This window comes from Panulirus ornatus, chromosome 2 (assembly GCF_036320965.1).
Source record: "Panulirus ornatus isolate Po-2019 chromosome 2, ASM3632096v1, whole genome shotgun sequence".
Classification (NCBI taxonomy): domain Eukaryota; kingdom Metazoa; phylum Arthropoda; class Malacostraca; order Decapoda; family Palinuridae; genus Panulirus; species Panulirus ornatus.
The window spans coordinates 59,009,334-59,033,923 of record NC_092225.1 but is presented as its reverse complement, the minus strand read 5'-3'; the positions used below and the strand labels follow the sequence as shown (position 1 = coordinate 59,033,923).

General features: G+C 44.1%; 1 long non-coding RNA gene across 1 annotated transcript in view; it reads left to right on the top strand.

The window, feature by feature from the left end:
• Positions 1 to 24,218, top strand: part of LOC139752889 (uncharacterized) — a 374,147-nt gene extending 349,929 nt beyond the window's left edge. The window contains exon 3 of the long non-coding RNA XR_011713612.1: positions 24,194 to 24,218. This is a non-coding gene — a long non-coding RNA (uncharacterized lncRNA). The remainder of the gene's footprint in view (positions 1 to 24,193) is intronic.
• The last annotated feature ends 372 nt before the right edge of the window (positions 24,219 to 24,590 follow it).

The window sequence follows — 24,590 nt, the reverse complement described above, 5'->3', positions numbered from 1 at the left end:
TCTACAGCCGAGACTGCTGAGTACAGATGAGTTATCACCCTCAATACAATAAAGTTTGCCATGGATACAAAAGCTGAAATGTTGGATTAATGGTCTGTTTCTTCTTTACTCATTTCTCCCTCAAATACGCGTAGAGATAAAGGGATCAGCTGTATAGAAAAGGTTCCAGACCTCTCACTATGATAACTGAACCCCATAAGTACCAGGAGAGAGAGAGAGAGAGAGAGAGAGAGAGAGAGAGAGAGAGAGAGAGAGAGAGAGAGAGAGAGAGAGAGAGAGAGTACGTTAACTTTATGGCCCCTCGCACGATAAAGATCCCAGAAACACAATGGTTTGAATCCCTGGACTTGGCTACCTTTATCATTTCGTGGAGAGGAGACGCCACTTTTTGCGTGCCTCATCCTATTAATTATGCTTGGCTTGGGGGGGAGTGTTGAAAGTGGTGTCATTGCGCAGGGTTAATGTGTGGTATCTTTGCATGCTTAAAGGGCGGTGTAAGCAGTTGAGTGAGGTGGGGTGGGTTATCAGCTGTGTGTGTCTAAATCCCATTTTGTTGCATGGCATTTGTAGTTCTGAGGCCACTTCTTATCCGGGATGTGAAGAAGTCTCTCTCTCTCTCTCTCGCTCTCTCTCTCTCTCTCGCTCTCGCTCTCGCTCTCGCTCTCTCTCTCGCTCTCTCTCTCTCTCTCTCTCTCTCTCTCTCTCTCTGGGGTAGGCAGCCACCGACCAGAGAGGTGTATTACAGGTACTACCGTGCCTGGGTAGCGAGATGGTCAGAGACCGACTGCTCAGTGACCGAGCACTCCAGTGGCTGTCAAGTGTCAGTCTTCGGGCACAGGTACCTGTCTTCTTCTACTGCCTAACCCACGCGTGGGCTATCTGGCTTTCAGTCTCCAAATGCACAACTCTCTCCATCTCACACGTAACGCTCGACAGCACATAACTCGCGTGAGTCTTTCTACGTAACGCTAAATTTTTTTTGCGGTGGACCCTACGCGCAATCCCTGGCCTTTGATAAAATCTCGTCCTCGGTATTCATATGTAGGTACTCTCTATCTCTCTCTCTCTCTCTCTATCTCTCTCTCTCTCTCTCTCTCTCTCTCTCTCTCTCTCTGAGAAGTGTTAGGGCCAGACCACCTCGCTTGGACATGTGGTCTGTGTGCGTCTATGTAACTCTGTGTGCCTAAATGGAAAGGTACTCTCTCTCTCTCTCTCTCTCTCTCTCTCTCTCTCTCTCTCTCTCTCTCTCTCTCTCTCTCTCTCTCTCTCTCTCTGTCTCTCACCCCTCTTCTTCCCGCTCATCATCCCCTCCTCCTCCTCCTGCGGAAGAGAGGGACGTGTGTATGTGAGACGGCAGCCTCGCCTCGTCAAACAGTTTCGTAACGCTGGTCTCCCAAGACCTCCCTCAGAGGACTTAACACCTTATGCTAATGAGATGTGGGATGGCATCATCCCCTCCTCCTCCTCACCCACCTACCACCGCCACCACCACCACCACCACCACCACCACCATTGCAACATACTAGACACTTAAGATTTCACATCGAAGAGGTCTTGCCCAATAGATCTATCCTCATTAAGATAATCCGCTCGTTGCCATTAACGTTTATCTTGGCTCATAACTGTAGCGATCATGTTCGTGGTATTACTCTGGTGTAGCACTTTATTCCCTAACCTCCAGTCTGGCGTAATGGAGGTTAATCATCGTTTCGGGAACTATGATTTTCCCCGCTATTGAAACATTTATCATATCGGGGTCTCCGGGACGCGCGCGCACACACACACACACACACACACATACATACATACACAGTCTGCCTTGCCCTCAGTGCACCAATTTCGACTGTGTATACATGATTTTGTCGTCGATCCTCAAGTAGGGTTACTGATGGTCGATATCCTTCAGGACGTTGTAGCGACATCAAGGTGGTGATGCCCGTTTTCTAACATCTGCCCCAATTGTTTCCTCTGAGGGCTTCAGTTTTTGAGTAGGTTTTAGTCGTAGGTGTTCAGAACACATGGGAAAGGTTGATTGGCTTGTTGATGATTCGGGTTTCGAGCCTACCCACTTGCCAGGGTGTCTTCAAGGTATAACCACTAATTGGAAAGATCTTGAAGACCTTCTTCAGGTGTTTGGGATGATTTCAGGATAGGTTCTCACTGCATAGGATAGCTCTTTAGAGGGGTATTTACCAAGCCATTCTACTTAAACTGTTTTTGTCTTTTCTCCGTCGAAGGCTGCCAGAATTGACGGGTTTGTGTGCAGACGAGCAGCAGGAGATTAAGAACATTCTGATATTGATTATTGATAAGAAACACGTACGTTAATCCTCCGAACTAACAGATTTATGTAAGATCTTAGACTTCCCCTTGAGAACGACCCTGAGGGCAACAGTGTATAAGACTGGGTATGGTGGCCTGGCCTTTGACCATCATACCCGCGGGTCGAGTGGTCCTGCCATTGTGTGCTCAAGGGTGGCATCGCCTTGCCCCCAATGGGTTCAGATAGGTCGTAGTTCACTTCCTTATCAGAGTGTTCTTACTACAGCAGGTGGCGCTTCCGTTACCCCTTCCTCCACCACTCCTTTCTCTCTCTCTCTCTCTCTCTCTCTCTCTCTCTCTCTCTCTCTCTCTCTCTCTCTCTCTCTCTCTCTCTCTCTCTCTATCTATCTCTCTCTCTCTCTCTCTCTCTCTCGAACGAGCTCGCGTTGGGAAAGTACAGCAACATTCCCTGCTCACTTCACCCCAAAGGGTGAAATATCTGCGTTATCTGTTCCGCAGGTACCTACAGATACTCTTCATCTGTTCCGCAGGTACCTACAGATACTCTTCATCTGTTCCGCAGGTACCTACAGATACTCTTCATCTGTTCCGCAGGTATCTACAGATACTCGTCATCTGTTCCGCAGGTATCTACAGATACTCGTCGTCTGTGCAATAATCCAAATCTGAGAAAGTTGGGAACAAACTCTTGTCTCGAGGATGCTTCCTCTTGTTCTCTTTCTGCCATTTCTTTTACTATTCGTATTTTCTTAATCTTTTCTACTCTCTCATCCTTTGCTCTACCTACTTTTCAACTTCTTCAGCCGTAGTATACGGACATTCGCAAGAAATTTTGTCTAGACTTATTTCTAAGTTTCTTTTTACACCCAACTGGCCAACTTGAACGATCGATGAATTTCTTCAAAGTTGATATAGAGAGAACTTTTTTCTCCCGTCATTTACCTCTTAAACTGTATCAGATTATGAAGTTTGACAGTTTTACATTACACCGAAATTTTGTTGTGAAGAAGAGTTCATTTAGTTGACAGGATCCTGGTGCTTTCCACCCGAACACCTAACTTGCGTAACTACAGGTCCCTGTGAGATTACAGCATCTTAAACCCTGAAGACGATGGTGCGATCCTTGAGAACAATGGCACGATCCTCGAGCACGACGGTACGATCTTTGAGAACAATGGTGCGATCCTTGAGCACGACGGTGCGATCTTTGAGGACAATGGTGCGATCCTTGAGCACGACGATTCTCCCCACTGAATCACGGAGATTTGACCGCTTGGGCATCATTTGTCCTTTGACTTGACCATTCAAGACCAGGAAATTCATATTCGATGGTCGCACCTTACCGCCGTGTTGAAGGGTCGTACTCACGTGCTCAAAGTCGTCGGCCTATTTCACAGTAACACTTTCTGTCTTGTCTCCACAACACTACAAAACTTGTTGTCGTCCACGCTCACAATACGGCAGGAACTCCTGTAGCACTTTCACATAATTTTAAGGGTATTGTCGTAAGCCAACGCTAAAGTAGCGGCTGTTTCGCAAGTCCAGACGACAGTGACCATTACGTCGCCGTAACCTTCCGACCAAACTTGAGGTTACTGAATTAAAAGATTAGAGAGATTATAGAAGCTGGTGGAAGAAACTAGCACTAAGTATCTATCATCATATGGACTATAGTCATCTGCCGGTCTCACCTTGGTTCCTTTTCTCAAACCCTTTTTATTCTTCTTTTTTTTAAGAGGATTATGATATTGTTTCGTCTCTGATTATCGTATTTCCTTGAGTCGTCTCCTGGATGAGTGAAGTCATGATGGATTTTGAAAGCGTCCTTGGCCAAATGATTGTATGGGGAGGGGGCTGTGTGTGTGTGTGTGTGTGTGGCTTACATGAGTGGATGTGCTGGTAGCGTAATGGAAAATGAAACGCAAAGATTCGAGCGCTTTCGTGAGTACTCACTTCATGAGGGATACAGAAAGAATCTCGAACCCTAAGTGAATATTCACGAAAGCGGTCAGGTCTTTAAGCTCCATTCTCCACGTGGTATGTTCATGTTTCTAAATCATGTATTCTCTCCGTTTGTGTGTGATTTATCTACATATGTAAATATCTGAGAATACGTACACGGTGTACACGGTGTATATGAGTTTATATAATCCAGATAACGTATTGTTATCTCTTATGTCATCTCGTGTATCCTAATCGTTCAAGCTTTTATATGGTAGTGTCTCACTACTCCTTGAGAGCAGATAACACCATGCTGAGTGAATTGATTCATTGCGTCGATCGAAATTGGGCTAAGGTTGGTAGGTATGTTCATCGGCCACTGAAGACATCCTGAGGATGGTCGACGTTTTCCTCATTCGTGATATCTGCCAGTGTCTCTAGCTTTGACGAGATAGCCAGTGGTTGTGGTATCAGAACATGCACGGTAGAGTTCAGATCCGATTAGGCCTTAAAAAGAATCGGGCCCAGCTTCCGTATTCATCTAAGACGCCAGGAACTTGGCTTGATCTCTCTAAACTGAAATGTACACCATCTAAACGTACTTTTAAAAGTGTTTTTGCTGCTGAGAGGACTGAAGTATTTCATCAACGTCTAAAGTATTCTAAATCCTTAAACGAAAGAGTGAAAAATTGGCTTTAATGAGAGTAGTTTGGAGGAAAACTCGTTGAGAAAAGTAGGTTTTGTTTGGTTTCCTCTCTTGTGGGTTTCTATCATAAGACTTTGCAGGTAATAAATGAAAACAGCCAAACATGGTTTATTGCATTATCGGACAGTAAATGTCATCAGGTTTGATGTTTATCATACAAACAGAAGAGAGAGAATAACCGGTGGCTCAAAATGTCATGAGGCTCTTTGTTTTGCCGAGGTCATAGGAAGAGAATCTCATGCCTCAAAACGACCAGCAGAGTCTTCTTGAACGATATGTTATTCATGCTGCACTTATATCAGTTGAGCAATCCCAAAGACAGCAGATTAGCAATCTAATGCGTTCCCAAAGTGCACACCAAGCTATTATATCAAGCTCCACTGCAGCCCCTAGATCAAAAATATCCAGGATTAAATTGTTGGAGTCCACTCAAAGCAGAAGAATGCAGAATTTTGCTGTTATCTTGGACATGGTATCAGCAGATGCTAAGGGCTAAATCAACTACTTCCAGCAATGTATATACGATAGTTATAACTACAATTATCATATCAGCATCTTAGATAATTGTCAGATGCAACATATCAAACTAGATGAGACTTGAAAGCCCAAAAGAATACCATACTGTAGAAGTTGAGGGAAAGTTGTTGAACTATGATATTTCAGCAGGATTTGACATTTTGAGACAGTTTTCTGTCGAGTGAGGATTGGTCATAATGTGTTGACCCAAAACTATTTAGTAGAAAGGTAACGTGCTCCAACCAAAAATACAGGAGTCTTGAATATGTTATATGTTAACAGTAGAAGAAATAAAGGTGCTAAATAGAATCTAGACTGCAACTTCAATGTAAATAGGTTGTTGAGCTTTTTAAGTGGAAGCCAAAAAACATTTGTGTATGAACAGCTTTTAAGTTTGTGAATAAAATTTGCAGGAGAATTATCAGGTTCTAAAGCTCTACAGATCTCGCAAAATCAATCGATTATTCTTAAGGAAGCACAGGGCGCTTGTCAGCGCTCTCACGAAAAGGAGTTAGAGGCCATGAGTGGCGTGCTCCAGGGCTTGGTCCTGGGACCGTTGCTCCTTTTGGTTTTTGAGCAACTGACTCGGCAGACTCCAAAGTTGATCTAATATATGGCTGATGAAAATGTCTTTAGTAAATACAAATTACTGTGGATGGGACTTGGTGAGGCAAGGCCTTGATTCAAATTGTTGTCTTCCAGGATGGAAATTTCTGGAATCTGTGTGTGAGAGGGACTTGGGAGTCGACATTTGTACTTGATATATCGCCAAAGCCCCACCTTATAAGAATTGTAAAGGAAGCAACAGGGGAAAAGCCACTGACAGCGCACATTAGGCCAGTACTAGAATAATAGGTTTCTCAAGTTTGGTCACCTTACTTGAAGAAGCACAAAGAAGTAATAGAGAAGTATCAAAAGAGAACACAACAGAGATGGTACCTGCCCTCAGAGAGTTGAAGGCAGACATAAATCTATCCATATTGGAAAAGAAGAGAGTAAGGGGTGACTTGAATTTAGCCTTCAGGTTTCTAAACGAGTTTGATGATACTGACCAGTTCTTCGGAAGATGCAGACAGAAGAACCAGAGGTCATGAGGCGATGTCAAGCGCGATACTTGTCAGAAAAGTTGTGAAAAAATAACTCTCTAGTAACAGCGTCCTGGATGAATGGAAAAAGCCATATGACTGTGAATGCTGGCATGAGTCAAAAGTTGAAATAGTTTTATAATAGTAGAAGAAGTAAAAGAATTGGTGCTCCACGAGTGTAGAACTCTCTCTCTCTCTCTCTCTCTCTCTCTCTCTCTCTCTCTCTCTCTCTCTCTCTCTCTCCCTCTCTCTCTTTGTACCTGGCAAATAGGTAATTACAAACATTTATCCAGAGGCTCAACCAAGTATGCGAACTCAGGTAGTCATCTGTACATCCTCATCCACTCACATTCGTTGACAAAACTGAGCTATTTTCTTCAAAGGGGTGATCGTCTTGCCTTGCAGATACTCTGGAAGGATTGTCGTACTCCCAAAGAGCTATGTGCCTTGCTTTGCAGATACTCCCTCAAGGTTTCTTGCCTCGCCTCATAGGTACTCTCGGTGCTTCTCACGTTGCCTTACAGATACTCCGGGAAGAAGGTGGGATGTGGGGGGAGGGGCTGCTTGTCATGCCTTGTAGATACTGCCCGAGGGCTGCTCATCTTTTATCTTGCAGATACCCCCAGTTGGCCAAAGACACCTCGAGCCTCAGAGAGGCATGTGTGTGCGTGTGTGTGTGTGTGTGTGTGTGTGTGTGTATGTATGGGCCGACCATTGTATGGGATGATCAGGCAAGAATATGGCCTTAGGCTGTGGACGCGTCTTTTCAACACAGATTGGATTAAGGGAGGAAAGTGTCAATTAGGCGACGCTCCACAATGACCCACTCGACTCTGTTTGTTTAGTTTTTCGTATTTGTCTGGCTTTTTTTTTTTCTTCTCTTTGTTTTCGTAGGAGGTTGAGTTTTTCTCGTGTTTGTTTACGTTCTTTTGGTGATTTTTTTTTTTGTTTTCATTGATTTTCTTCACTTGGGAAGTTTTATTTCATTTATTTTCTATATACATATATGTTACATGTCAGTCTTAAGACAGCACCATAATTGTTAGAGAATTTCATGCCTTAGCATATCTGGCCTGTGTCTGTCTCTCTGTCTGTCTGTCTAGAACCGCCCGCCTGTGTCTGTCTTGATATGGAAAAGGTCTCCTGGAGGATCCCTTCCTGCTGCTGTATAATGGGGGCGTCGTGCGTCCCAGGGGTCCCCACACACACCGTCATCCTGCAAATTAAGTCATCCAGAAGGTCGTCCTCCACCTGTGGCAATTAGTCAAGATTTGGCCAGGGACTTGTGTGTGTGTCTGTGTCCAAACAGAAGATTCTTATTTTGTTCTTTTTTCATGTTATTATTATTATTATTATTATTATTATTATTATTATTACTATTAGTTTTAGTAGTAGTAGTATTGTAGTAAAGCGGTGAGTTTAGGGGCTGGAGAGATGGGTTCATGATGGGGGGGAAACAAAGAAACAGAGCACCTCAGATTGAGGAGTTGGTGGGGCGACTTCAGGATAAGTTGTGGGAGAGAGATGTGGGCCTTTCCTTGGGAGAGTGGGAGGGAGGAGGGTTTATACCCTACACTGGATGGAAGGGGCCCTTCAGTGGGAGGGAAAATGTGAAGGAAAAGTTGTAGTAAAAGAACTACAGTGAGCAGCTTGGTCACTGCTCCCCAGACGGAGCAGTTGGGTACTGGACCCTCGTCTTGGGTAGTTGAGTACTGGTCCCTCAGGCGGAGCAACTGAGTACTGGTCTGCTAGAAGGAGCAGCTGGGTGTACTTTGGACGGAGGAAATGGGTACTGGTCCCCGAACAGAACAGCCTACTGGACGGAGCAGCCTTGCACCTTCCCTCGGACAGAGCAGCTTAGCCCAGGTCCTCGGACGGAACAGCTTAGCCCTGGTCCTCGGACGGAGCAGCTTAGCCCTGGTCCTCGGACGGAGCAACTTAGCCCTGGTCCTCGGACGGAGCAGCTTATCCCTGGTCCTCGGACAGAGTAGCTTAGCCCGGGTCCTCTGACGGCGCAGGCTGGGGACTTGGGTAATCATGGCAGCAACCATCTCTCGAGAAAATAGCTGTTACTGTAATTAACTTGATTACTGACCGCGGGATGTATGTTCTGAGTGAATAATGCGACACCTGAATAAGGCTACTGGTAATTATACAGAATTAACTGTGCCATTAAGAAATTACTTTGTATTTCGTTGATGATATATACCATTGTCAGGGACTGTGACGAGAATACATTATCAATCATATATATATATATATATATATATATATATATATATATATATATATATATATATATATATATATATATATTGGAAATGATCACAGCTGAACGCGTGATCCAATGAATTCCTTTTAATCCCCGGGGAAATGAAACACGGTAATTTCCTAGATGCACTTTCGTGTTATGATAACATCATCAGGGGAGATACAAGAAAGAAATATAACAGTTAGTTGATAAACAAGGAAGAGTCGTAGCTATGGCGCCATTTGGTAAACAAGTGACTACCCAAATGGAGGTCGGGTGCGTTCAAATCTGGCAACATGCGCATCATTTATCATGTGGACCAGAAAGGGAACTGTTTACAAATTCTATCGACAATAAAGCTATCCAGTTTGTATAGACCTTCACTAGTATTAATGTTACACTTTTTTATGTATTCAATGACAAAGACTGTGATATTTCTTGTGGTACCGGAGTTAGAGTTAATAACTGAGATGCCATTAGAACAGTCAGTTCATTTATCATAATTTTTAACATTATTAAACAAGGCATTTGATTCTTGTAGTATCCTGATATTATATTCATGTTGCTTAAGTCTTACAGAAAGATCCTTAAAAGTCTGCCCAACATAAAACATATCACAATTTTTACATGTTACTCTGTAAACGCATCCTGCAGAACTTTCTTGTGAGTTCCTTATTAAGATATTCTTTATAGTATTGTTGTTGCTGAAGACATTTGCAATAAAGGATTTAAGCAACATGGGAAGTAATGTAAAATTAATATTAGATGGGAGAACTAAAAGGTTCTTGGTGTCAAGGGGAGGTTTAACTCCATATAATGATTTCTTTGCCAACTCAAGGGATTTATCAATGAAAGATCTGGGTACTTTAACTTGGATCTGATAGAATATATCTTCTCAGACTCATCATCAATAAACGCTGGAGTGCATATACCTAATGCTCTAAGGAACATAAACTGGAAAGATGATGATTTAACTATGTCATAGTGAGCTGAGTAATAATGGACATATGAGCATACATTGGTAAGCTTTCTGTTTATGCTAAACTTAACCATGTTTCCATCCCCATGGATGATGCAATCTCAAAATGGTAACATACCATTATTTTCAATTTTTCTTGTAAAGTTGATGGAAGATACTAAATTAAGTAAAGGGAGAAATGTTCGTAGATTTTCATTTGTTGGCCAAATACTTGCAATATCATCTACGCACATAAACCAAATTGGATTAGAGGGTAAGATACTCTTTAGTAACTTTGTTTCAGAATTCCATGCAAAGATAACTTAGTGCACGTGAAGCAGGGTTACCTATTGCTGTATCAAATTTCTCAGCATGATATTCTCCACTAAATTGAAAGACAGTCTTTTATACACAATTTTTTTTAATTAAAAGAAAATACTTAAAAACAGGTAAATAAATATTATCCAATACATAAACTAATTATTCTAAGAGGTCATCAACTGGAACTTTTGTGAACTTATATGAAACATCAAAGCTAACCAGTTTGAGAATCAAAACCACCATTGTTATCATGAAGCTTATCAACTAAATCTACATTGTTCATGGTACTAGAATTTGATATCTTACCCACTAATGGACTCAATAACGAAAATCACCACTTTGACAGTTATATATAATGAAGCCCACTGAACTCGCTATGGGTGTTGCTGGAATTTTTTTTTTCTTTTGACAAGTCCATACATTTTGGCAATAAAGTCCAGAGTTTATTGATGATCAGTTTGAGAAGATATATTCCATTGGATCCAAGTTAAAGTATCTTAGATCTTTCATTGTTAAATCCCTTAAGTTGGCGAAGAAATCGTTATACAGAGTTAAACCCAAACCTCCCCTTGACACCAAGAAGCGTTTAGTTCTCCATTTTAGTGATAATTTTGCATTACTTCCCATGTTACATAAATACTTTGATGTAGATGTTGCCTACAGCAACAACAATACTCGAAAGAATATATTATTCAAAAACTCACCAGAAAGTAATTCAGGATATGTTATAGAATGTCATGTAAAAAGTTTGATATGATTTATGTTGGGCAGCCTGGTAAGGATCTTTCTGTTACACTTAAGCAACATAAATATAGTATAAGAACTGGACGAGAATCAAATACCTTGTTTAATCATGTCAAAAATTATGATCATTATATTGACTGGAGTAATGCCATCTCAGCTATTAACTCTAACTCCTGTACCACGAGAAATATCATTGAATCTCTTATTATTAAGTGCACAAAGAATTTCATCATTAATATTAGTTAAGGTCTATACAAATTGAATTGCTTTATTGCTGATAGAACTTGTAAACAGTTTCCTTTTTTGTCCACATAATGAATTGTATGATGCGCATGTTGCCAGACTTGAACGCACCCGACCTCCATTCGGGTAGTCATTTGTTTACCAAATGGAGTCTCAGACACGTCTCTAATTGTTTATCAACTGATTGTTATATTTCTTTCTTGTATCTACCTTGATGATGTGATCATTACGCGATAGTGCATTTGGGAACTTGTGTTTCATTTCCCCGTGTATTACAAGGAATATATATATATATATATATATATATATATATATATATATATATATATATATATATATATATATATATATATATATATATATATATATATATATATATATAATATGATTGCCCCAACACCTTTTTTTCTATGATAAGGTTTATGGTGTTATTCAAGACAGCCTCTCTAGGGGATCCTTTGAAGGTCTTTGTTGAAACCGTATTCCGTATATCACCACAGGTAGACTTTTTGGCTTGTGTCAAAACCTCAAAGTCCTGTAACCCACTCACAATATATATATATATATATATATATATATATATATATATATATATATATATATATATATATATATATATATATATATAATGTATGTATGTAAATGATAATAGTCGGTCAAAGTGAAAGTGACACATCGAAGAGAAATGGGTCTATTAGTCTATTTGCGAATGTTAATGAAGCACCTTGATCAGGCGTGGATGACAGTAATGGTTGTGGGCAGGAGACATGACCCAGGCGAACAGCACCACAAGTAGTGAATATGAATTCCTCAGACAAACATGTGTTACTGTGTGAGATGACAGTAAAAGATTCAGTGAGATGACAGCAAGTGACTCGGTGGGAGAGAGGTGTATGATTCCCAGGAGATGGCAGTGTGTCACTCACTGACGGCGGGGAGTTCATAGAGAGAATGAGAACGCTGTAGTTGACGCTGTAGGAGTGTAGCGACCTTTGTCGATTTTCACTCGACGTTCGGCAAAGTGCACAATTAGCATGGTGCCACCGGCTTCCCTACCCGCGTGCGGGGACGCTGTATTTGCCCATATAAAACCGAATTTCGACTTGAAAAGATGGGACACCCACTGAGCATTCCCATTTTCTGTTTACCGTGTTGTTGCATTACCCTTCGAGACGCACCCCTCTTGCATATTAAGCCCCTCTCGTTTTCCTCGCTGACAGTTTTCTTTTTGTATCTTTCATGGATTTGATTGACATTTTTATGCTTCCTGGAGGAGACCTTTAGCAGGGGTCATTAAGGTCGAAACATCGTTGAGCGAGTAGGCAATATGTGATTTATTGAAACGAGTCTGTACAATGGTGATATAGCATTGACTTAATGTACTGGCCGTATGATATAGCTGGATCACAGCACCCGAGCTGGGGTGATGATAGACCCAGGATATAGTGTTGTCGTAACACATCTTCAGCAGGAGCTTTGACGCTGCAGTCGACTACCCTCTCGATTCATATCTTGATTTTCAGAGAGATCTCAAACGCCCCCTTTGAGAGACGAGCATTATCAGGCTTTTCTCGTCAGATTTCTTTTGGCTAGCTCTCCTACTTTACTGATCATCACCGAAGTTCTGCATTTGGACAGCAAGACGTACATGACACGTGACCAAGTTCACCTTAACGCTGGAAGGCCTCGCAGCTCTGTCCTTGAACCTGCCCGTTGTCATTCTAGAACAGTAACTCCCCCACAGAACCACATGCGGCTTAAGCATCACACGCGGATGATATTAATCTCCACAGCGTTCTTCCTCTCTTTACGTGAGAGGCCTTCAGTCAGTTACTTACCTACTGTTGAAATGAAACTTTTATTATTTTCACTCATGAAAATGACAACACATGGGGGAAACGTAAGAGGCACCTCGCTCCTTTGACAGCTTATGTTCCACCGTTACCCACATTAACATTCTTGACCTAACCATAAACCATTATTTGGCATATCAACACATCCGAACGTTTCTGAAGTGACTTTAGAAACATATTCTTCTTTTTTTCAGCGCATCATCTTTGTTTTTGATATATCAATTCTTTTATTAATATTATTCACTTTAAAGATGTATGATGTATTAGAAGCCCGGACTTAACTCTCTCTGGTTTACATATGTATTTTTTTTCGTATTTCATTTTTTCTTCTTTCAAAACCAACATTCTGTCTTTTCTCTTGAAGTTCACTCACTCTTGGTTACACCTGAGCGTTCAACTCGTTAATGGCTTATGTTTCGACTCAAAATTTCAACTGTGTTTGAACGCGGGCGTTGATTTCGTCGTGCGATTAAACTAGAACGTTCATCTCGCTGTTCAACTTAGTTCGAACTCATAAGATCTTTTCACCACTCGTCTGTATTTAAACGCAAGCGATCTTATCGCCCCACGATCTTCTTTAACCTCGAAAGTTCTACTCGCTTGCTGAAGCTCCCACAATCAGAACACAGTTAAAGATCTTCTGTATAGCCTCTCTCTCAATCATACGCCTTGCATCTCTGTGTGGGGGAAAGTTCTCTTCGTACAGTGTTTTATTTCTTCCATTAGCACGTAACATACAACATCTTATGCATAGGATATGTAGAATTCTTTCATGGTCTTGGCTTCCAGAAATGTCAGCTGGCCCCGTATGTAGAGTATGTGTTTGTGTGTGTGATCATCATTTGTGTGTTACGGGGAGAGAGCTTTACACTCGTGTTGCCCCGTCTCTTAATCTTGTGTGTATGTGTCATGTCTTTACTCCTATCTGTGTGTGTGTGTGTGTGTGTGTGTGTGTGTGTGTGTGTCAAAGACCGTTCCAATGCCAACTTTTGAACCACTCTTTGGTTCACTGACACGGCATTGAAGTGGCAAGACACTCAAGATTCAGTGAGATTAGTGTCACGCAGTGAAGTTTCGGGAGCAGCGTCTATTATATGGTCTTGCGTGATCGCGTGTGATGGGTTTGGCAGTGCATGCATGATAGAGTGGGTGAGGAGGGAACTATGATTCAGTGACATGGGTGCTCATGATTCGTTGCAAGACATTGCATGGTTGAGGGAGACTGGTGGCGACTTGTATGATTCGGTAAAGCAGAAAGGTATGGTTAAGTGAAAGTGCTCAGTACATGATTCACTGAGAGAAGGTCTACATGGTTCAGTACGTTGGCAGATGATGCTGTTTGGTTCTGCTTTGCTCCTCCATCCTCAACACTGGGTTCTTCATTAACCCATCACTCGTATAGTCAAGTGTCCAACACTGGGTGTTAGTTTGGCGCGTCCACCACTTGTGTCACTGGTGTTAGCATGTTATTTTCAGAGCTGGGTTTAGCACCATACCTCCACCACTGGTGTTAGCTTATCTCGCCCGCCGCTGGTGTTAGCTTGCCTCGCTCACCATTGGTGTTATCTTCTCTCATCCACCACTGGTGTCAGCTTGCCTCACCCACCAAAGGTGTTAGCTTGCCTCACCCACCACAGGTGTTAGCTTGCCTCACCCACCACAGGTGTTAGCTTGCCTCACCCACCACAGGTGTTAGCTTGCTTCACCCATCACAGGTGTTAGCTTGCCTCACCCACCACAGGTGTTAGCTTGCCTCACCCACCACTGGTGTTAGCTTCTCTCATCCACCACTGGTGTCAGCTTGCCTCACCCACCAAAGGTGTTAGCTTGCCTCACCCACCACAGGTGTTCGCTTGCTTCACCCACCACTGGTGTTAGCTTATCTAACGCTGGCGTTACCTGCGTAAGCTTTCCAGGTCCAACACTCTTGGTGTTCGCGTGGGACACTACATCACCCAACGTGCCAACAAACAAGGCTCTATTACCCTTGTCGACATTTTGGTAGCTAGATCATTGTTCGGGCCAGGGTCATTAACCCCCCGCCAGCGTCAGACTAACTACATCCACCAACCCGAACAGTCTTTAAACACTTTGCTCAAATGTCGAAACGTAATTGCAAGACGCCTCTCACTATGTGTATGGCCTCACGACAAGAGCTTGCTGACAAACAGACGAGCTGTGAGCGGGTGATGTTTACAAGTGACAGTGTAAATAAACAACAGATATTGGGTGAAAGGACACCATTTCCCCAGGGCTCAGGCCATCATAAACCTGATTTACCATTTTCTTCATCATCCACAAGTATGTTTCCTCGACTGTGTGGGATGGAACTGATTTTACAGCCTAAATTGCATTTTCCTTTTTTTTTTTCTGATCCGATATGATCAGAGGTTCTAGATCGGAATTTCAGGCGAATTCGATACTGTTTTCGCGTCAACAATCAGGTATTATTATTATTTTTTTTCTTGACCTTTTATATGCATTGTAATCTGCCACTGTGAGAGATTTATGAGCATGGACTGGTTTAGGTCAAATTTGGATTAATTTTCTTCTTTGATCTATCGGTCTCTAATACGCACACTACACACACACACACACACACACACACACACACACACACACTTGGCTTAAGTTAGTGTGTGTGTGTGTGTGTGTGTGTGTGTGTGTGTGTGTGTGTGTGCAAGCATGATAAAGACATAGTACACATGGTGGATAAATAGATATAGATAGGTAGATAGATGCATATAGAACAAGGGATAGATGGGTGGATAATAGTCAGATGGAAATAGGTACCCACAATAGATATCAGTCCATCACCCACTTAACCATCTTTGTGTGGCAAACAAGACAATTACCCTCCCGTCGACAGCTGACAAATAGCAACTTTTCCTCAAACCGCTAATCTTAGCACCTGACAGGATGATGACTGCTCCCGTACTCACTCAGCAAATAAGAGTTGACTCATTGGCCATTTTGCCTAGGGTCTGGGAGAACAGATGGGTCGATACTTGGATTCGTCTGGTCGTGTTCGTACTGCTCTGTGGTTTGTGGTCGTGATCCTGTGTTGGTGGGGTTTTCCTGGTTGCTGTGCTGGTGGTGATCCTGGTTGCTGTGGTGGTGGGGTTCCTGTTGCTGTGCTGGAGGTGTTTTTGATACTGTGTTGGTGGTGTTCCTGTTGCTGTGTCCAGTGGTGTACCTGTTGCTGTGTTGGTGTTTCTGTTTTTCTGCCTAGTGTTGGTCCTGTTTTTCTACCAGTAGTATTCCTGTTGCTGTGTTGATAGTGTTCCTGTTTTGGTGGCTCTGTTGTTACACTTGTGGTATTCCCGTTGCTGTGTTGATGGTGTTCCTGTTGTTGTATGGGTATGACGTTTCTCTGGCTTGTTCGTGGTGTCTGTTGGTGGTCCTGTTGTTGTACTAGTGATGTTCTTGTTGTGGTAGTGATGGTGTTCCCGTTGCTGAGTTAGTGGTGTTCCTGTTGCTGTGTTGATGATGTTCCTGTTGCTGTGTTCAAGGTTTCTCTGTTGTTGTGCTGACGCTGTTCCTGTTGAGGTGTTAGTGGTGTCGCTATTGCTGTGTTGATGATGATGATCTTGTTGCTGTGTTGATTATGTTCCTGTTGCTGTATGGATGGTGTCTGTATTGCTGTTTTGTTGTTGTTTCTGTTGCTGTGATGGTAGTGTTTCCGTTGCTGTGCTGGTGGTGTTCCTGTTTCTGTGTTGGTGTTCTTGTTGCTGTGTTGGTGGTGTTCTTGTTGCTGTGTTGGTGGTGTTCCTGTTTCTGTGTTGGTGTTCTTGTTGCTGTGTTGGTGGTGTTCTTGTTGCTGTGTTGGTGGTGTTCTTGTTGCTGTGTTGGTGGTGTTCTTGTTGCTGTGTTGGTGGTGTTCCTGTTTCTGTGTTGGTGTTCTTGTTGCTGTGTTGGTGGTGTTCTTGTTGCTGTGTTGGTGGTGTTCTTGTTGCTGTGTTGGTGGTGTTCTTGTTGCTGTGTTGGTGGTGTTCTTGTTGCTGTGTTGGTTTCCTGTTGCCGTGTGTATGGCGTTCTTTTTGTTTGTCTTTGTGGTGTTCTTGTTGCTGTGCTGGTGATGTTTCCGTTGCTGTGTTGGTGGTGTTCCTGTTGCTGTGTTGGTGATGTTTCCGTTGCTGTGTTGGTGGTGTTCCTGTTGCTTTGTTGTTGGTGATCTTGCTGAGATGCTTGTGATGTTGGGGGTTCAGCCAGATGAGAGCTTCATGGTAGGTGGTGTACGGTAGAGCCAGGATGATTCTGTGTGCTCTTCTCTGCACTCATTCTAGCTGCTGCTGGCGATGTTCCTGTTGTTAAGCTAGTGGTGGTCCTGTTGCTTGCTGTTGTTCCTGTTGCTGTGATGGTTTTGTTGCTGTTGCTGTGGTGGTACTAGTCTTGCTGTCCTCTGGTGCTGTTCCTGTTGCCTGCCAGTGGTGTTCCTGTTGCTATGTTGGTGGTGCCCCTGTTGCCTCCTGGTGCTCTTCCTGTTGCTATGTTGGTGGTGCCCCTGTTGCCTCCTGGTGCTGTTCCTGTTGCCATGTTGGTGGTGCCCCTGTTGCCTGCTGGTGCTGTTCCTGTTGCTATGTTGGTGGTGCCCCTGTTGCCTGCTGGTGCTGTTCCTGTTGCTATGTTGGTGGTGCCCCTGTTGCCTGCTGGTGCTCTTCCTGTTGCTATGTTGGTGGTGCCCCTGTTGCCTGCTGGTGCTCTTCCTGTTGCTATGTTGGTGGTGCCTCTGTTGCCTGCTGGTGCTGTTCCTGTTGCTATGTTGGTGGTGCCCCTGTTGCCTCCTGGTGCTCTTCCTGTTGCCATGTTGGTGGTGTCCCGGTTGCCTCCTGGTGCACTTCCTGTTGCTATGTTGGTGGTGCCCCTGTTGCCTCCTGGTGCTCTTCCTGTTGCTATGTTGGTGGTGCCCCTGTTGCCTCCTGGTGCTCTTCCTGTTGCTATGTTGGTGGTGCCCCTGTTGCCTCCTGGTGCTCTTCCTGTTGCTATGTTGGTGGTGTCCCTGTTGCCTCCTGGTGCACTTCCTGTTGCTATGTTGGTGGTGTCCCTGTTGCCTGCTGGTGCTGTTCCTGTTCCTATGTTGGTGGTATTTCTGTTGCCTGCTGGTGGTATTTCTGTTGCCTGCTGGTGCTGTTCCTGTTGCCATGTTGGTGGTGTCCCTGTTGCCTCCTGGTGCACTTCCTGTTGCTATGTTGGTGGTGTCCCTGTTGCCTGCTGGTGCTGTTCCTGTTCCTATGTTGGTGGTATTTCTGTTGCCTGCTGGTGTTATTTCTGTTGCCTGCTGGTGCTGTTTCTGTTGCTATGTTAGTGGTGTCCTTGTTGCCTGCTGGTGCTGTTCCTGTTGCTATGTTGGGGCTGTCCCTGTTGCCTGATGGTTCTGTTCCTGTTGCTGTGTTGGGGGTTTCCCTGTTGCCTGCAGGTTCTGTTGCTGTTGCTATGCTGGTGGTGTTTCTGTTGCCTGTTGTTCCCTCGGATCATACTGTTATGCTGCTGCTGTTGCCGTTACTCGTTCTGTTTTTACTCCTGCTACCGTATCTGTTGTCCTTTTAGTTACTTAGGGATATCTGTCACTGTTGTCATAGGTGTTACTTTTTCAGTGCTGTTACTGCTATCTTGCCAGGTCCTGCTACCTCTCGTAGTCATGGTCGATTTTCTTCCTTAAAAAAAAAAAATACATATATATATATATATATATATATATATATATATATATATATATATATATATATATATATATACATATATATATATATATATATATATATATATATATATATATATATATATATATATATATATATATATATTACAGTGATTCATTCCCTGTGTGTTGTTGACATATTTCTTTTTGATTTGTATTTGTAGCTCCGTGTTTATTCCTCCTGCCGATGCTGGCACCTGTTGGTTTCCTTGTGTTCATATAAGGACGAACGTATCCCTGACATGTCTATCTTTTTTTAGTTTAGTATCTATTTTACAATGTCTCTCTCTCTCTCTCTCTCTCTCTCTCTCTCTCTCTCTCTCTCTCTCTCTCTGGAGGTCGCGAACAAAAAGTGAGGCGAGGTACTGAGCCACCGATGATCCGTCAGTGAGATGAAAAATTCGACAGCAGATGTTACCAAGCCACACTTTCACTTACGCTGGAATTAACTGAATTTTCAGTTCGTTATTTTGATCTCGGATCTTTTTTTCTTCAATCTATATGTTACTTACCATATTGTTACAGTTCCATATTTTTGTAATAGTTTTTCTTGGCTAGCGATACTATGTAAGAGTTATTCAGAATTCCCATTAGTTCTCATGTAGGTGAATAAGATATATTTTCCTGTTAAAGTTCCCAGCGACGTCTGGCATCTTCTGAGGCTGTACCCTGTGTGCCGACTCCGCTTCCCCCGTTGATGACGTTGTTGTGACGTCATACTTGTTGCATCACTCACGTGGCACGGCCAGTTTTTTTGCCCAGAAACCAAAGGGTGGGCGTGTATAGCGCGATACGTTGATGGTACCAGCGTTCCCACAGATTGCAAATTTTTGCTTATCTTCTTCTACGAGGCCACCTGGTGGCGAAAGCTTAAAGAACGAAGTGGGAAGCTTCGGTAGCGATCTTCGGTAAGCGATCTTAAAGAATGGTTGAAGACGCGTCTCCCTAAAAACGCCTCTGTACGAAAAGTTTTAGGTTTGGGAGTGGAAGGTGTCCCTCGGAACACCCGTGACCTTTGACCCCGGAGTGGCCAGGGTCCCGGTGAAGGGTGTAACGGTTCTGATTTAATTATGGCTCGTCCCGAACGTGTGCTGTTGTGCTATAAGACCTCCACCGATTCAGAAGCGGAAATTTATCTGGGAATCGCGAGATTTGGAAACAGTGACGCCAGTGGCGGCCGCGCTAAGTGGGGGGGGAGCGAACCGACGCAACACAACACGACCCACCCACCCACCCATCCTGCGTCTTAATCTAGACAACGCGAACAGTTTTGTGAGGGAAATGATCATGAAAGAAGCAACTCTCAGTGGGTCTCTCTCTCTCTCTCTCTCTCTCTCTCTCTCTCTCTCTCTCTCTCTCTCTCTCTCTCTCTCTCTCTCTCATAACCACTGGACCAGATGCTCGTCCAGAATGAAATTCCTTCCTTAACACGTACCTAAGAATTCCCCACTCACACAGGGTGTGTGTGTGTGTGTGTGTGTGTGTGTCCCCTCCCCTCCCCTCCCCTCCCCTCCCCCCCAACCTGTGTGCTTCAGGGGAAGGTGAGAGATGAACCCCCGCCCGACGCCTCGCGTTGTGAAAGGAGACGAAGAGGCCTTAATAAACATTGGGTAACTTTTATGGACGAGCCAGAACAAAGAATTTCCTCATTCCTGTATCTTATTTCATGCAAAGGTTTTTAGGTTATGAACCTGGCGGGTCATTTGTAAATAAACCTAAGGTCTTGTGTAAATCATCGCCACGCTCCCCAACACACACACACACACACACACACACACACACACACACACACACACACACTTTATATGTATTCATGTGTATTATCATTACTATTATCATTATCATTATTGTTATTGTTGTTGTTGTTCCACGTTTCCCATGTCAGCGAAGTGGCCGCAAAACAGACGAAGAAAGACCACATTCACTCACATCCATTCTCTAGCTGACAGGTGCAGTACATCAAAACTACAGCCTCCCCCCTCCCCACCCGACCCCACCCCATCCCACCCCACCCTTCCACATCCAGGCCCCACAGACCTTTCCATGGTTTCTCCCGGCCGCTTCACTTGTTCTGATTCAGTGCAGTGACTACGTCGACCCCTGTATACCACAACGTTCTAATTCATTCTGTCCCTGTGCATGTCCATCACCCTACTGCATGTCAGGCCCCGATCACTCGAAATTTTGTCCATTCCATCCCTCCGTTTGCAATCTGGCCTTCGTTTTCTGCTTGCTCCCCAACTTCCGACATATTGTATCCTCACTGTCAATCACTCCACACTCATTCTCTCCATATGTCCAAACCATTCCATCACACCCTCTTTTACCCTTACAGTCACATCACATCGTGTCCCAGAATAATCTATTTCCAACACATCCACCCTCCTCCGCCTGGTGTTACCCAGAACCTTCTATGTAAAGGCTCCTGCAGCTGCTACCAATGTCAGGAAGATGTGAACCCCTTATAAAGGGAAGTTCTTGAACGAGGCTAATCCCATTATGCAGCCTGACCAAAGGCCACTGCTTAAAGTCGCACCTCTCCAGGAGCTCCTATATAAGGGTTTCTGGGTAACATACATAGTTCTTTTCATACATATTCGTCATTTCCCACGTTAACGAGGTAGCGTCAAAAACAGATGACTGAGCCTTACAGGGAACATCCTCACTTGACCCGCATCTCTGTTCCTTCGTTTGGAAAAGTAAAACAGAAGGGGAGGATTTCCAGTTCCTCGCTTCCACACCTTTTAGGAGCCCTCTACGACACGCAGGGAATGCGTGGGAAGTACTCTTTCTTCCCTGTCCCCAGGGATTGTATATATATATATATATATATATATATATATATACAAACACTGATTCATCTACCTTTTTCATAGTCAAATTATGAATTCTTCTGGTGATTATAATATGAATGCTGTATATGCATACAGTCTTAGTGTATAGGAAATATATAAAATCGAGTCATTTACATGTCATCGTTATAACTGGCTTTATAATATATATATATATATATATATATATATATATATATATATATATATATATATATATATATATGGAATACTGTTCATTACTGTTTATGTGTGTAGTTAGTTACAGATGGTTATACTGTATTGTAGGCACCTCACATTATTGTGGCTGGGTAACCAGTTACAGCTGTTGATACTGTAATGTAGGCACCCTACCATATTGTGGTTAGGTAACCAGTTACAGCTGGTGACACTATAATGCAGGCACCCCACCGTGTCGTGGATGGTGCCCTCTTATGTCCTCGGGAATAAACTTTTGGATCGTTACGTCACGATCACAACCACTGTCCTTGTCCTCCTCCTCCGCCTCCTCCACCAGCTTGACACGGGCGCCGGGCTCGCCCTCCCCTCTGCATCCGCCTTCACCCAAATTAAACTTATAATCTCTTCATCCGCCTCTAGTCTCTAACCCTGGTGACGGGGTGGGTTCGTTGCGTATCTTGATGGCAAAAAATGAACGTGTGTGTGTGTGTCCGTGTGGGTGTGTGTGTGGGTGTGTGTGTGTCCGTGTGGGTGGGTGGTGGTGGTTCGTAGACGGAGGGGCAAGCCAGCCAAGGTGAGGAGGCTTGTGTGACACCAGCGAACGAGATAGCGACCAGAGGATCATCGTCCAAGGTGAGATGATGAGGGTTAGGTCACCTGCCTCCCTTTACCACACTACTGGATTGTTGACTGCATGATTCTGAGGGGGTCACTCCCACCGTCTGAAACACTGTGAGGGGTACGACCCTGGAGTACACGGGTATGGCCCTAGGGCACACGGGTACGACCCTGGAGCACACGAGTACGACCCTGGAGCACACAGGTATGGCCCTGGGGCACACGGGTACGACCCTGGAGCACACGAGTACGATATAGAGCACACAGGTATGGCCCTGGAGCACACGGATACGACCCTGGAGCACACGGTTTCGACCCTGGAGCACACGGTTTCGACCCTGGAGCACACGGGTACGACCCCGGAGCACACGGTTTCGACCCTGGAGCACACGGTTTCGACCCTGGAGCACACGGGTACGGCCCTGGAGCACACGGTTTCGACCCTGGAGCACACGGGTACGACCCTGGAGCACACGGGTACGACTCTGGAGCACACGGTTTCGACCCTGGAGCACACGGGGACGACCCTGGAGCACACGGGGACGACCTTGGAGCACACAGGTATGGCCCTGGAGCACACAGGTACGACCCTGGAGCACACGGGGACGACCCTGGAGCACACAGGTATGGCCCTGGAGCACACGGTTTCGACCCTGGAGCACACGGTTTCGACCCTGGGGACGACCCTGGAGCACACAGGTATGGCCCTGGAGCACACGGGGACGACCCTGGAGCAAACGGTTTCGACCCTGGAGCACACGGGGACGACCCTGGAGCACACAGGTATGGCCCTGGGGCACACGGGTACGACCCTGGAGCACACGGTGTCGACCCTGGAGCACACGGTTTCGACCTTGGAGCACACGGGGACGACCCTGGAGCACACGGGGACGACCCTGGAGCACACAGGTATGGCCCTGGAGCACACGGTTTCGACCCTGGAGCACACGGGGACGACCCTGGAGCACACAGGTATGGCTCTGGAGCAAACGGGGACGACCCTGGAGCACACGGTTTCGACCCTGGAGCACACGGGTACGACCCTAGAGCACATAGGTATGGCCCTGGAGCACACGGGTACGACCCTGGAGCACACGGGGACGACCCTGGTGTAAACGGGTACGACCCTGGAGCACACAGGGACCACCCAGGAGTACACAGATACGACCCTGGAGCACACGAGTTCGACCCTAGAGTACACGGCCACGACCCAGGAGCACACGGGTATGACTCTGGAGCACACGGTACGACCGCGAAGCACACGGGCACGACCCTGGAGCACACGGGCACGACCCTGGAGCACGACGGTTGGGATTCTTTGATAGATTGACCTGACCTTTGACCTGATCCTTAAAAGAGAAGGTCAGAGGTCAGATACATTATACTAGAGAGTCGTACAGGTCGCGCTCGAGGGTCGTTACCTTGTGCTCAAGGGGTCGTAGCGCCGTTCTTAAAGACAGCGCCAGAGCACTGAACGGGTTGGATATACTATTTCTCCCTCTTGCACTTTAATGGTTTCTATTTACATTATCAGGTTATTTTTTTTTGCTCTGTGATTATTCCATGCGTAGATTCAAAAGGTTTTTAATCGGGTAAGTCCTACTGATTATTGAGACTTTGTGTGAATTTCGAACGAATGCAAATATTTTGATATATATATATATATATATATATATATATATATATATATATATATATATATATATATATATATAATTTATATCGTGTTTTATGTGCAATTGGCATAAACCCTTCTCTCAATCTCTAAGTGTCTCCATTATATCAATGAATTTTGATGATTTCATTTGTAAAACTGAACATCTGCATATTTGAAATAACTTCATTATATATATATATATATATATATATATATATATATATATATATATATATATATATATATATATATATATATATATTGGTTAATTGCATACGAATTCTAATTCATTCCTCTGTACTTCACAGGTTTCCCCATCATGAGCTGCAAATGTAAGTAACAGTTATTCTTTACAGTAATACATCATCCAGTTAATCTTGCCATTTTTATTTTTGTGTAGTGGTTATTTGAAAGTGTTGAACGTGTGAAAGTCAGAGCGGATGTACAATTTCACTTGTCTTTCTTGGATATATATGTATATATATATATATATATATATATATATATATATATATATATATATATATATATGTGTGTGTGTGTGTGTGTATTGGTGCTAGGGGACTCCACCTTCAGTCTACACCACGTGTGAAAAGTGGTCTTCGACAAGGCTGTATCTCTGGGCGAAGAGTGTCGTGGAACTTTTTACTCTTAAAGGAGTCAACATTCCCCTGTGACTAGAAGTAGCGCAGCCTTCAACCACAG